The following is a 13,152-nucleotide window of genomic DNA, read 5'->3' as shown; positions in this document are numbered from 1 at the left end:
CTTTTTAGGTCTCGCCTGGCGATAGCAGCGCATGCACTGCACTCGCCATGCGAGGCTTCTTGGAATCAATACAGTTTGCGAAGTTGACTTTTGGCACCGGCGGTAATTTTCATTGGTGTGCGTCATTTGGCGTCACCAATTATGCTAAATGGGGTGTAAGGATTGTCCAGGAGGCTTTTTAGTCCCTCCTGGTTACCACCCTGTCCACTTTTGTCCCCGCCCGCTGGGACTGGATCTTTTACAGGCGGATTTACACGCTCTCTTTTAAAGGACTGTAAGCACTCTTTTCTTTTAATTTGCAGCGCCGTCCCACGCTCGTAATGGCCGCTTGGACAGCCTCTCCTGCTTCAGCCCCCCCCGTTGTTCCTCCATCCCCTTGCTTACTTTACCTGTCTGTCCTGACACACACTGGTCACGCAGCGAGAAGGTGCTATCACGGGGTCATGCACTGGGTCACCCTTACTTTACCTATCCGTCCTGACACACACTGGTCACCCAGTGAGAAGGCGCTATCACAGGGACATGCACAGGGTCACCCAGCGAGAAGGCGGTATCACAGGGTCATGCACAGCGTCACCCTTACTTGATCTATCCGTCCTGACACACGCTGGTCACGCAGCGAGAAGGCGCTATCACAGGGTCATGCACAGGGTCACCCAGCGAGAAGGCGCTATCACAGGGTCATGCACAGGGTCACCCAGTGAATAGGCGCTATCACAGGGTCATGCAGCGAGAAGGCGCTATCACAGGGTCACGCAGCGAGAAGGCGCTATCACAGGGTCATGCACAGGTTCACCCAGCGAGAAGGCGCTATCACAGGGTCATGCAGTGAGAAACCGCTATCACAGGGTCACGCAGTGAGAAGGCGCTATCACAGGGTGTCACACAATGAGCTGCAAACCCCTGCAGAGAGCCGGTCTCCAGCTCATTGTTTTGAGGATTGGTGCAGCCGACGTGCACATGAGGTGTGAGATCTCCCCAGGAAGGGGGGTGGTGGGGGGTGATGAATTTAACGTGCCCCAGGCTGTGATAGGCACACAGCCCCTCCTCCTCCTCCAAAGGTGAAAGTTTTGCACAAGTTGGCATGCCTAAAAGGGCAGACTGACTCCCGCGGGTTTGAGGCTAGCTCCGAACCTGAGGGGCGCGCTGATTGAAGCAAAGCGCTGTTCAGCGGTCACCCTGGTGTTCGGGCCAGAGCTGCCAGCTCTGGAACTAGGGAACCTGGCTTGAGTCTCTGCATCTACTCAACAGCCTGTGATCCTGGGCAAATCTCTTAATCTCCCTAAGCCTAAAAAAAGGAATGTGTCCTTGTGTAGTGTAACTGGTGCTCATTTAAAGCACAACAGACCTTCAGGTTGAGTTCGCGCTACGCTAAATAAAATTGCAACAAAAACAAAACAAGCATTAAAAATGCAATTGGCATACTGCAAACACTCTGACGAGCGAATTTAAGCGAGAAGGCGCTGTCACGGGTCATGCAGTGAGAAGGCGCTTTCACAGGGTCACGCAGCGAGAAGGCGCTATCACAGGGTCACGCAGTGAGAAGGCGCTATCAACGGGTCATGCACAGGGTCGCCCAGCGAGAAGGCGCTATCACAGAGTCACGCAGCGAGAAGGCGCTATCACAGGGTGTGGACACAATGAGCTGCAAACCCCTGCAGAGAGCCGGTCTCCAGCTCATTGTTTCGAGGCTTGGTGCAGCTGACGTGCACAGGAGGTGTGAGATTTCCCCAGGAAGAGGGGTGGTGGGGGGTATGTGATGAATTTCACGTGCCCCAGGCTGTGATAGACAAACAGCCACGCCCCCTCCTCCAAAGGTGAAAGTTTTGCACAAGTTGGCATGTCTGAAAGGGCAGACTGAGGCTAGCTCCAAACCTGAGGGGTGCGCTGATTGAAGCAAAACGCTGTTCACCGGTCACCCCGGTGTTTGGGCCAGAGCTGCCAGCTCTGGAGCTAGGGAACCTGTTTCGAGTCTCGGCATCTACTCAACATCCTGTGATCCTGGGCAAATTACTTAATCTCCCCGTGCCTAAAAAAAGGAATGTGTCCTTGTGTAGTGTAACTGGTGCTCATTTAAAGCACAACAGACCTTTAAGTCGAATTCGCGCTACGCTAAATAAAATTGCAACAAAAACAAAACAAGCATTAAAAAGCAATAGGTCTCGCCTTTCATTAAGTTAAAGTCATTTGCTTTGCTATACAATACCATTAGCAAAGCAAATGGCTTTAACCTAATCAAAGGTGAGACCGATTGCATTTTCAATGCTTGTTAGACATATGTTCAGATGTTGGGACCTTAGTGATTCCAGAACAGTGGCTCTGCTCAGACTGAGGGTGGTAGGGTCAAATTCTAAGGACTAATCGGAGCCAGTAAGTTGTCTGACTCACAGGGGCAATTGAGGTGTTATCCTATAGGGCAAATACTAGGACCACCCTAGCTGTCTAGATCCAGCTATCTTGTGTGGCGGGTGCTGGACTACTGCGCTGCAGAGTATGGTTAAAGGACCCCCAGATGTGGCTCAGGAACATTTCTTCCAGCACCAAGAGTCTTAAAGGCTACTCATGCCTCTTCTGCTCACAGCACGCTAGATGAACGCTATGTGGTACTTTGAAAGGGCAAATTAAGTGCATATCACAAAAGTGAACAAAGACTCACATTAAAATGTTGGCACAGGGAGGGCCATATTTCCGAGACTGTGACCACTTGTAGGAAGCTGGTTCTGTATATACTATTAAAAAATTAGGTATAGTGTGCACTGAGTCCAGTGGAACCCCAAAGGTAGACAAAGGTAAAAGTAGATAGCACCTTACTCTCTATTTGTGGTAAAGTGGGCGAGCAGTAAGGCTGTATCAGAGGGTAGTGTAAAGCATTTGTTGTACACACTCAAGCCACAAATGACATCACACGCTCAAAGACTGAACTCAGACCAATTTGTTTGTATAAATATTATTTAGTTCTATTTATTTTCTAGAACCAAGCAAGCCTGGTACAGGTAAGTGTGAATGGTACTTTTCAAGGCAGGTTGAACAATACAAGGAAGCTGAATGAAAATGACTTTGTTCCTGGTATGTAAATCTTTTCAATACGGTGAAAATTACTGTTAGATTACTTTTGATTACTTTTCAGATTACTTAATGGATTACTTTTTCTACTCAGCGTGATGTGCCTAGATATCACACTGGGACATTTCCTAGAGAAAAGGTAAGTAAAGCAGTTTTTATATATTTACAATTTTTCAAGTTCTCATGCAAAACCAACTCCACACTTCGAACAATTTTCACAAGAAAGCAGTCACTGCAGTCCTATTGGAAGAAATGTGGTTACCGGATAACAGGTAAGTACTTGGTTGTGGGAGTTGGTATTCTGGGGTTAGAACCAGGGTTCCCCCAGGGATAAGGATATACTCTCAAAGCACCCTCAGCGGCGCTAGGGCGGCCGGGTGCTGAGGCCCAATGTTATCTAATGGGGGATAGAGGACCTCAGGTTGGTGGCTGCTCATGAGCAGGTCTCAAGGTTGCGGGAGCAAAGCTCCTGGTGTTAGGCTCAGGGCAAAGGGGGATTAGAGTTAGCACCCAAAGTACAACTGCAGGGGCGGCTGGGTGCCGGGTGCTGGTTTAGCATTGGGTGCCCTGTTGATTTCAATGAGGATTCTCCGGTTGCAACAAAGACTGCAGGCTCGGGGACGAGGATCTTCTGGAGGTGACCACCAGTTGGAGAGGTAAGTGGGGATTCCTGGGGATGCTGGGACACCATCGGTTGGACCACCCAAGTCTGTAGGATGTCGGGTGCACGGCGTCCGGTTTTTCTTACCAGCTCAGGTCGCGGTAGGGGGATCTTTCAGAAAGGGGCTGCAGGCTTCACTTGGAGATTCGAGGCAGGTCAGACTGGGGAGACCTCCTTGTGGTGTTGGGCCACCCGAACTCGGGCTGTAGACGTTGGGTGCGGAGTGGTACATACTCATGGTTTTGGCTGGGGCCAGAGTCTGTTGGTGAGCAAATCTGGTGCTCACAGGAGACAAAGTCTTTGGTTTGGAAGGCAGGGCAGGTCCTTCGGGTTCTTGAGGCTGCTGGCTGCAGGACACACAGGGATTTCACTGGAGCAGGTTCGAGGTGGGGACAGGCTGGTAGAGCTGGGGCCAAGTCAGTGGACGTCCTCTTGTTAGTTTCAGCACAGCTTCTTAGGTCCTTCTTCTTGTTGATTCTTATCTGAGGAGACTAGGTTCAGGGTTGCCCCTAAATACCAGATTTAGGGGCGTTACAGGTAGGTAAAGGTTGGGACCAATGGGTCCCTTCCTTGGGGTGGGTACCCCCCCTATTATGCCACCTTCCAGTGGGCATATACCTCACTCTGGTTGGCTGGGTCCCCGATCTGCAAGATGGCGGGGACTGAGAGTTGAATTCACCTCGCCTCTCCCACCTGAGGGGGTGGGCTGGCAAAGGTGGGCACACCTCCCTTCCTCACTTGGTTTTCCTGCCGATTCTCTCACCCAAAGTGGGGGTCAAAACCGGTGAGGGCCAGTTGCTAGAAGGCCTGGGGTAGCTTAGAGCGGGGGCAAGCCTTTGAAGTTTCCCCTTCGTGGACCCTGCCCATCCTGGGGGAGGGAGCTTGGCACCTTGTCCCAGGATGTGCATTGTTTCAGACCCGAGAGCCGCAGGCTCTCGCCCCAGGGGTCCAGAAACATGTCTGGTGGTGGCAGTTGGCAGGCAGCCACTCAACCTCGACACTAGTGCTAGGTCGCTTTTAAGGTGCAGCTCTAAAATGCCCTCTTGAGTGCTTTTTTCATTAAATCCCAAGCTAGCATCAGTGTTTGTTTAATGTGCTGTGAAGTTTGATACCAAACTTCCCAGTTTTCAGTAAAGGCATTATGGGGCTGTGGAGTTTGTAATGACAAACACCCGGCACCATATACTCTTAATGGCATTACTGCGCTTACAGTTTCTAAGAATTGGCTTAGACACTGTAGGGGTACATGGCTCATGCACCTGTACCCTCACCACTGGTATAGCGCACCCAGCTAGAGGGGTGGCTGACCTATGCCAGTGCAGTGGGTTTTAGGCATGGCACACAGGGATGTATGCCATATCGACTCTTCACTTTGTTCTGCACCAAAACACGCAGCTTGCAAAGGCAGTGTATGTGTGTGTAAAGTTACAGGGCCTCTAAGGGTGGAATAATAAGTGCTGCATCCCTTAGAGACCTTTCCTGGCCACAGTGCCCTTGGTTCCTGTGGTACCATTCACAAGGGACTGGCATGACCAAAGAGTGCCAATTGGGTTTTGTCCCATTGCAGTTTTAGGGAAAGAACATAGGCCCTGGGTACCTTTTTGGCAGGAACCCCTGGAACACTCCGTCAAAGTACATCAGCAGTTTGGCAAAAAGTGGGAGTGAACATGCAAAAAGAGGGCACTTTCTACACCACTCACTTGCATTGTGTAGATGGTAGCTTCTTGGGCAGCCCAGATCTATACACAGATGAGGGAGAGAGAAGGTTTCTTGGTATCTCGATCACTGGACATCTTGGCCTGGCTAGTGGATTCCACACCAACAAGTTCAGCAGTAGCAAAATTGAAGGCAATCAGAGCTTCAGCATGGCATTAGACATAGTCTTAGTACTGAGGAAGTGGCCGAGCCTGCAGCGTCACACTAAGGAAGCAGCATACCAGAGGCCATACCGGTCTGAGTTGGTGTTGGTCTTACCTGAGCTGGAGTTTACAATCCATGGCAGTTTGGCAACTGCTAATTCCAGACAGTGCATGCTGTCCCTCAGTATGAGCAACAGAGTTGGGATAGATTTCCTTCATCATAAGGGATTTTAGGAGAGAAATTATTTGCCCTCCTTCCAGAACTCCCTGTTGATGCTGATGCCTTTGACACCTGGCAGGTAGCATCTCCCGGAGATTGCTGTACAGGACACCTCGTGTATTTCCATTGGGCAGCATTTAGCGTCAAACAGAGCAGAGTGGAAGGGAAAGTAGGGGCTGTGCTTATTGTTTGTAGGGAGAATCCATCCTCCATATTTAACTCACTCTTGTATGGTAGAAAATGTTCACAATCATCCAGCAATAACACTAATGGCAAGTGTGCCATAGCTGTTCGGATTCAATTACCAGTCTGCACTTGTTCTGATCATAATCGTTATTGCAGAAACCATGCTGCTAATGTTCACTGAATCTTCACAGTCATTGAAAAATATTGAGGGCCCCTATTTGCTCTATGTTGTCGGACCTTTGAGTTGAGCGGCCAATACAATAGTTCTCACCCCTGTGTACTGCTATCGCACGCAAAAAATTATAATCTGTTGCCTAGGCAGTACATGGTCAGAGGGAGCAAGGAGGGCCACGAACTCAACACTTCAGTGTGGGGAGACCATTTGCGGGTTTCCCCATCCCAAAGTATACCAACAATGTAAGAACACTAGATCTGTGGTGTGGAACCTCCCTTGTGATCGCACGCCCCTCATAATGTGCCAACAAGGGAAAATAGAGGGAAGAAGTAGGACAAAGGAAATCAGACAGTACCACAATGGGTAACACTGCACTGCACACTGTTTTTTTAAAATAAAGATTGACCTGCTGAAAAGTGTGTGTGCACTGAACTCACCGGGTCTAATTCACAGACAATGTTGTAAATTTTACTAAACAAGAGTAGAGTTGGTTGCGTTTTTTCATCCAGAAGAAGAGAGTACGGACCAAATTTGCAACTCCAATAACATTCTGTTTCTTAACCAAGGAATTTTGATGCATGCTTCTTAGTGAAGGGAAATTTAGCTACTGATATCCCTTTGAAGCCGGACATAGTCACTGAGATATTCAGATATGGTGCTTTGTTTGTTCTGGTGAATGGGTTTGTACATCAAGCGCTATATTTTCTATTTCATGTAGAGGTTGCTCATACAGTTCATGGACGTAGAGTATGATATGTCCAAATTATTTAGTAGCAGTGACCACAAAATGTAACACAATCTTAAGGGGAGCCAAAGAGTTGCACCTGCTATGATGGTGTAAGAAAAGTCCAACCTGGAGATAACAAGAGCTTTTTGAGGTGGTGTGGACAGAGTAAATATTTGATTATTTGGCATCTCAGTAGGCTGTTAGCCACTCAATAATGTGGGGATTGGCTTAAGAGGCTGTAAGTAACTCAGTAAACCCACATGATCAAACACTTTTTGCTGGAAACTACAGCTCCACAAAGCAACTGACATCACCATGCAAAAGTGTAAACCATTAAGAGGAATTATTGACTACCCTGATAATTAGCCATTTGTTAGTGGGCTTTCATTATACAACCTATAATAGAACTGTGTTAGTAAATCTTGGATACTCGGCCAATTAACAGTAAATCCCGAGGGCAAGATTGCTAATTCCATGATTGGGGCATTCATAATGAGGGTCCTATTTTCGGTTAGTGAAAAAGGAGGAACCCTAGACCAATCTTTAGCTTTAAGCTTTCGATGATCTGTTGTGTCAAAAGTCACCAACAGATCAAGGAATATGAGAACCCAAAACCATTCGCACCAAGAATAGGATGTAAATTATTCAGGGTGTTCTTTGCCTCTGTTACATTGCTATACCCTAAGAGAGAAAATTAGTAGCAGTCCATAAGCTGATGCTCTTTGTCAATGGTGATGTTTACTTGGTTAGCAAAACTTCTCTCAATGGCTTTCCCCATCCAGGGTAGGCTAGATACCTATCTGAAGTTGGAGAGAAGGTTGCATTTCATGTTTTGAGGGTGTGAGTGGGCTAAGTTTTGCAAATAAGGAGGGATTCCTTGGGCTAGGCATGCATTGATTGTAGCACACCAGAACAATAAAAAGGGGTTAGCATTGGCCCTGATTATGTTGGTTAGTATGGTGTCTATTATGATTTGTCGGTCTGATCTGTTTTCAGATAGAGAATAGATCATTGTTATTAGTAGTGAAGGTGTCCCAGTTGTTAATGTCTTTTGGAGGGAATTATTCAGTTTGGGCCGATTCAGGCTTGATTTTTTTTCCTGAACAGAAATGATCATGTGTGTTAAATAGGTTAGGAATTCTCCACATTTGGAGGTTGATGGGTTTAGCCTGGATGCAGATGGAGGGCAGGGGAATGGGGTGAAGTGAATGTTGTGGAAGAGGGACTTAGCAGCAGACCTGGTGAAGACATCTATTTATTCATTGTTTTAAAAAAAAGGAATTTTACAGAACGAAATTTTGCTGAAAAATGCTTCGTTTTTGTACACTATTCTAAGGCTTTGTAGTGTAGTATAAAGCATAGGGGATTTGGATTTGCAGCACTAATTTTCTAAATTTAGATTTTCGTTTGATGTCTTTATAGAGAGATTCAAAGCACTGTCTGTTCAATCCAACAGTGTCTAGATTTATTGCTTAGTTTTTAAAACAAATTCGAGTGGCGCTACATACTCATCTGCTGCATGAATGATGTTATCAAAGGCTTTAGCAATGCAGGTAATGCCAGCATATAGATAAATTGTTTGATTGGTGGGATGTTTTGTCATAGGGTAGGTGTCAGCTAAACATATCCAAAACTCTTAATTGTAAGAATCTCAGTGAGCATATATGATGTGATGATAGGAAGGCAGAAAAGCGTAGTGATGTGATCAGTTAATTTCTATTGGTGGAAGCATCAACATTGATGAGTTGAAATATTCTTCCTTTATGGTGGGTCAGGAGGGAATAGCTCTGCTCGTGTAGACATATGAGATTCTCAAGGGAGATTTGCATTCAAATATGTATTTGTGAATGAGTGATGCCATCCCCTTGTTTGGATGGCCTATCAGCACAACGGTTTGTGTATCCTGGAAGAACCAAGTAAATCGATGACACATTGAGAACAAATATTAACCCAGGGTTCTGTGATGCATGGTTGTATGTCAGAATATCGTTACCTAAATATTGCACACAAAAAAGCTCCATTGAGTGTAGATTTCCCGTGTATTTTTTTCTAATGACTTCAACTGTGTGATATCTTTGTAAACAATATTTTGGTAAGACGATATTTAGGCAAGGACAAATGCTATTAGATTGATTTTGAGCACTTGTAATGTTAAAATTATCTTGGTATGATACAGGTTATGGCATAGTGGTGGTAATTCTTGGCATATTGTGGGCTTCCCTAATATGATAGTGTCTTCCCCTTATATTGCACCAGTTCCGGAATAATGATGGAAATTCTTGACATCTTGTAGTCATCTGTGGCGTAAAGATGACCTGTGGAATAACCCTGGACCTGCATAATGCAGGTAATCTTTGTATGTTATCACACTCTGTGACATGATTATACCCAACTGTGGTGCTTGGCAGAAGGATATGGATTTGTCAAAAGTCCAATCATCCTACTCACTCTCCAAGCAGATATTCTGAAAAAAAACACCAAGCAGAGATGAAAAGATTAAAAACGGGGAAGGAGAAGAGATGTATGAGTCAGCCCTCAGATTGGGGTTGTTTCCTGTCAGGGTCTTCATATTTGTGGCCCTCATGGTCTTTACTAACAAAGCAAGGGAAAGGTAGCACAAACTTAAGAAATAGTAAGTGTAGGTCTTGTACATATGAGATAAAAAAAACTGATTTTATGGCTCATTAATCTCCAGGCGGAAGAAGTAGAGATGATACCTTCAACCAACCAGGAACTGGCTGAGAAACTTTGCAGGAAACACATTCAGAAAAGGCTTACCATTTGAACACAATCTTCTCTCTCCGCACAATTGCAGAGGCGGCATGGACTCTTCAATACCGTAGGCCCATTTATCCTGAGCATATATTGGAATACCTGCTGAGAGTAGAATGAACCCAGGAGGAAGGGAGTCTTGAACAAAAGAATTAAAATGCAATGGAAAATTAATATAGATTCATGTGCATGTTGACCTGCAGAGAAAAAGAGCGGTTTACTAATCTGACAGTCCGGTCTCTCTTAGATTTCCCTCCTCTCCTCCATTCGAATCAGGCCTACCCAGAGTAGGACAGATTGTTCCTTTTGCAGACATAGGCAGCTATTCTTTAGTGTTTATTCACCTAGTTACAGATGAATTTCCAGACACACTTTGATTTACTCACATAACTGAATTGCTCACATTTACCTAAATAAAGCTTTCCTTGGTTGTACTGCTCTCTCTGCAATTCTGCAAGAAAACAGTATCCTTTCACCAAGTGTATGGTTAGCTCTGCCCTCCTTTTAAGTTGGTTTCCTCTTATATCCTTTATCCATGCAAGCTATAATTGTTAGACCAAAAGAACTGTTACCTTCATAGTAGTGTTGTGAATAGCGTATGTTCGTGCACACTCACAGTCATAAAGTAATAAAGCTCTAACCCAAACATAAATGTAGAGTGGCAGTCTTCTGGTCCCAAGGCCCAACCCCTACCTGGGGCCTATACCAAACCTACTTAGCTACCACTTAGATAGTTTGCGTTGAAGCGTAGGATACTGTCGTATCGCCATGCCTGACTCCGTCCAGGACTTCCGGGTCAGGCATGGCCGGAACGGGATGGGGAGGGGCAAGCGGCAGTCGAGAGAGTAAGGGAAAAGAAAAAAAGTTTACAGAACCACTTCGTGTCCGCGTATTATTTAAACGCGCGACACGAAAACTGGCGACGAGGGTGGGATGCGTGGACACCCTCCTCCAGCCCTGCATGACGAGGTAACAGTACTGAAGGTCGCGACAGCCGCAAAAGGAAGCGCGCTGTCACTCAAGCGAGTGAACACTGCCGATCAGCCCGTGTTGCAGCCCTGAAGAGAGCGCCCTGCAAGACAGGCCCCCTGAGTCATCAAACAGCTGCAAGTGCACAGCATTGGGGGTAAGAGCATTAATTCCCATCTTCAGAACCAGTACAAGAGTCACATCTGGCGGCCATCTTGGAGTCAGGTAAAAATAAAAAAATAAAAACATCCCGAGCCCGCCAAGAGACAACTTGAGACCTCGTGAACGCTGTGGAAAGTATCAGAGGGGACAGTGAAGATAGCAATACGTCACCATGTCCACCCAATCTGAGTCCACGTGAGATGCAACGCCAGGTCCGGCCCCAGCTGCGCCACATGGACCCATACTATTAGGGGTATCGTTCCTGCATCCCCCCGAACCTCTAATACTGACCTCTGGAAACAGCATGGGCCCCAAGTGGAAGAGCTGGATAGAGGACTTCGAAGATTTTAGGAAAGGCTCAAGAGTAACTGACCCCGACCATCAACTCATAGCACTAAGAAACCTGGTAGGCAAAGATGTTGGAAAATAATCAAAGAACTGCCCCCGATGAACGCCGCGTCGTATGCAGATGTGAGAGAAGCTCTGAACAGGAAATTTCTTCACAAGCGTAACCTAGATTACGAACGCTACACCTTCAATCTCGCATCCCAAGAACGCGATGAATCCATGGGCGATTTCATTTCACGACTAAAGCGCCTGGCAAGATACTGCAAGTTTGACAATTTTAATACTGAAGATGCGCTTCGTCTACGCATCATCGAAGGATGCCAATCGGAATCACTACGACGTCGGCTATTAAAGAAACATTACTCACTTGACGACATTGAGGAACTTACACGCATAAATGATTAAGCTGAAGAACACGCAAAGAAAATGGAAGCTTTAAAAACAGAAAAAAGAGAACAAGCCCTCCGAGTTCAGTCCCAGACGGAAGTAAGACGCCGGTCGGACCATCGGAGGCCTGGTTAACCCACAAGCTCGTCCCGTGGTGGGACCATAAACAGCAACACCCCGAAACAACCGCCGCACTGCTATCCCTGTGGCCTGGACTACCCCCATACAGTCACCTGCCCGGCCATGGGACAACAATGTCACCGATGCGGGAGAGACAATCACTTTGAAGCTATGTGCCAAACTCGGCATAAAGATGCAGGACCAGCCAGACGAAGCACTGGAACATGCCACCACATGAGGGCGGTGCATGGAAGGAGAGACCGTTCAACTAGCTCATCCAGGTCTAGCACCCAGTCACAGGCCTCATATCGATCTTGCTGGTTGACATCAAGAGAATCGTCCACCCTCACTCCCATGTCAGAAGACAGTGATGAATACGTATGCATGGTGGCCGACCGAGACCGGCTGAAGAAATACCCCCGATTAGACATTCAAATGGGGAACCACTCCGCCAAATTTGTTTTGGACATGGGAGTGTCACTCAACTACATCTGTACGACGGAATATGAGAAAATGCGCCCGAAACCGAAGTTAGAACCAGCCTCAGTGCGCCTCTACACTTGGATGTCCAAGGAACCACTGCTGTGCCGGGGACGATTTCCCACAACGCTAACCTATAAGAACAGGACAATCTAGGCCCAAATTCACGTAATAGAAGGTCCTGAAGCTGCTGACTGCCTCCTCAGCCTACCCACAGCAGAACGGCTAAAGCTGGTAGGGATCCTATTCAAAGTGGACGACTCAACAGATATAATAAATAAATTCCCAAAGCTGTTCTGGGGACTAGGAAAATTAGCTAACGTCAAAGTCAAACTACACATAAATGAGCCAGTAACGCCAGTGGCCCAACACCACAGGAAAGTACCGTTCCACCTCCAACAAGCAGTCGATGATGAGCTTCAAGACCTGCTGAGAGCAGACATGGAACGGTCGTCCGGACCCACCCCGTGGGTGTCACCCGTGGTAGTCGTGCCCAAGCGAGGACATGAGAACAAAGTGCACCTGTGCATGGACATGCGAGCCCCGAACACAGCCATTGAACGAGAAAGACACCCTGGACCTCATATCAGCGACATGATTACTCGCCTGAACGGAGCGACAGTTTTCTCAAAACTAGATCTTAACAAAGGATACCACCAGCTAGAACTCCATGAGAAATCGAGATACATTCCCACGTTTACCACACATCAAGGACTTTTTAGATACAAACGCCTTAAATTTGGTATCTCTTCAGCGGCGGAAATCTTTCAAGAAGCCGTTCGGCGAGTGATCCACCACATTCCAAACTCATTCAATTATAGTGACGACATCCTTGTATTTGGTGCAACACGTGAAGACCATGACAAAGCCCTAGACCGTGTATGTCATGCCCTGCTTAACGCCAACCTCACACTCAACAGAGATAAGTGTGAATTCCACAAATCAACCCTCAAGTTTTACGGCCACATTTTCTCTGAAGACGGCATGAGACCGGATCCCAAAAAAGTCTCAGCATTCGCTGAC

The 13,152-nt window shown here is 46.8% G+C and overlaps 1 long non-coding RNA gene across 2 annotated transcripts in view; it reads left to right on the top strand.

Moving 5' to 3' along the window:
• The window catches only part of LOC146866011 (uncharacterized), a 101,384-nt gene that overhangs the window by 28,277 nt on the left and 59,955 nt on the right, over nucleotides 1–13,152 (top strand). The window lies entirely within an intron of this gene.

Source organism: Triturus cristatus, chromosome 2_1 (assembly GCF_964204655.1).
Source record: "Triturus cristatus chromosome 2_1, aTriCri1.1, whole genome shotgun sequence".
Classification (NCBI taxonomy): domain Eukaryota; kingdom Metazoa; phylum Chordata; class Amphibia; order Caudata; family Salamandridae; genus Triturus; species Triturus cristatus.
The sequence above is the reverse complement of the archived record's forward strand: the minus strand, read 5'-3'. Positions and strand labels throughout refer to the sequence as shown.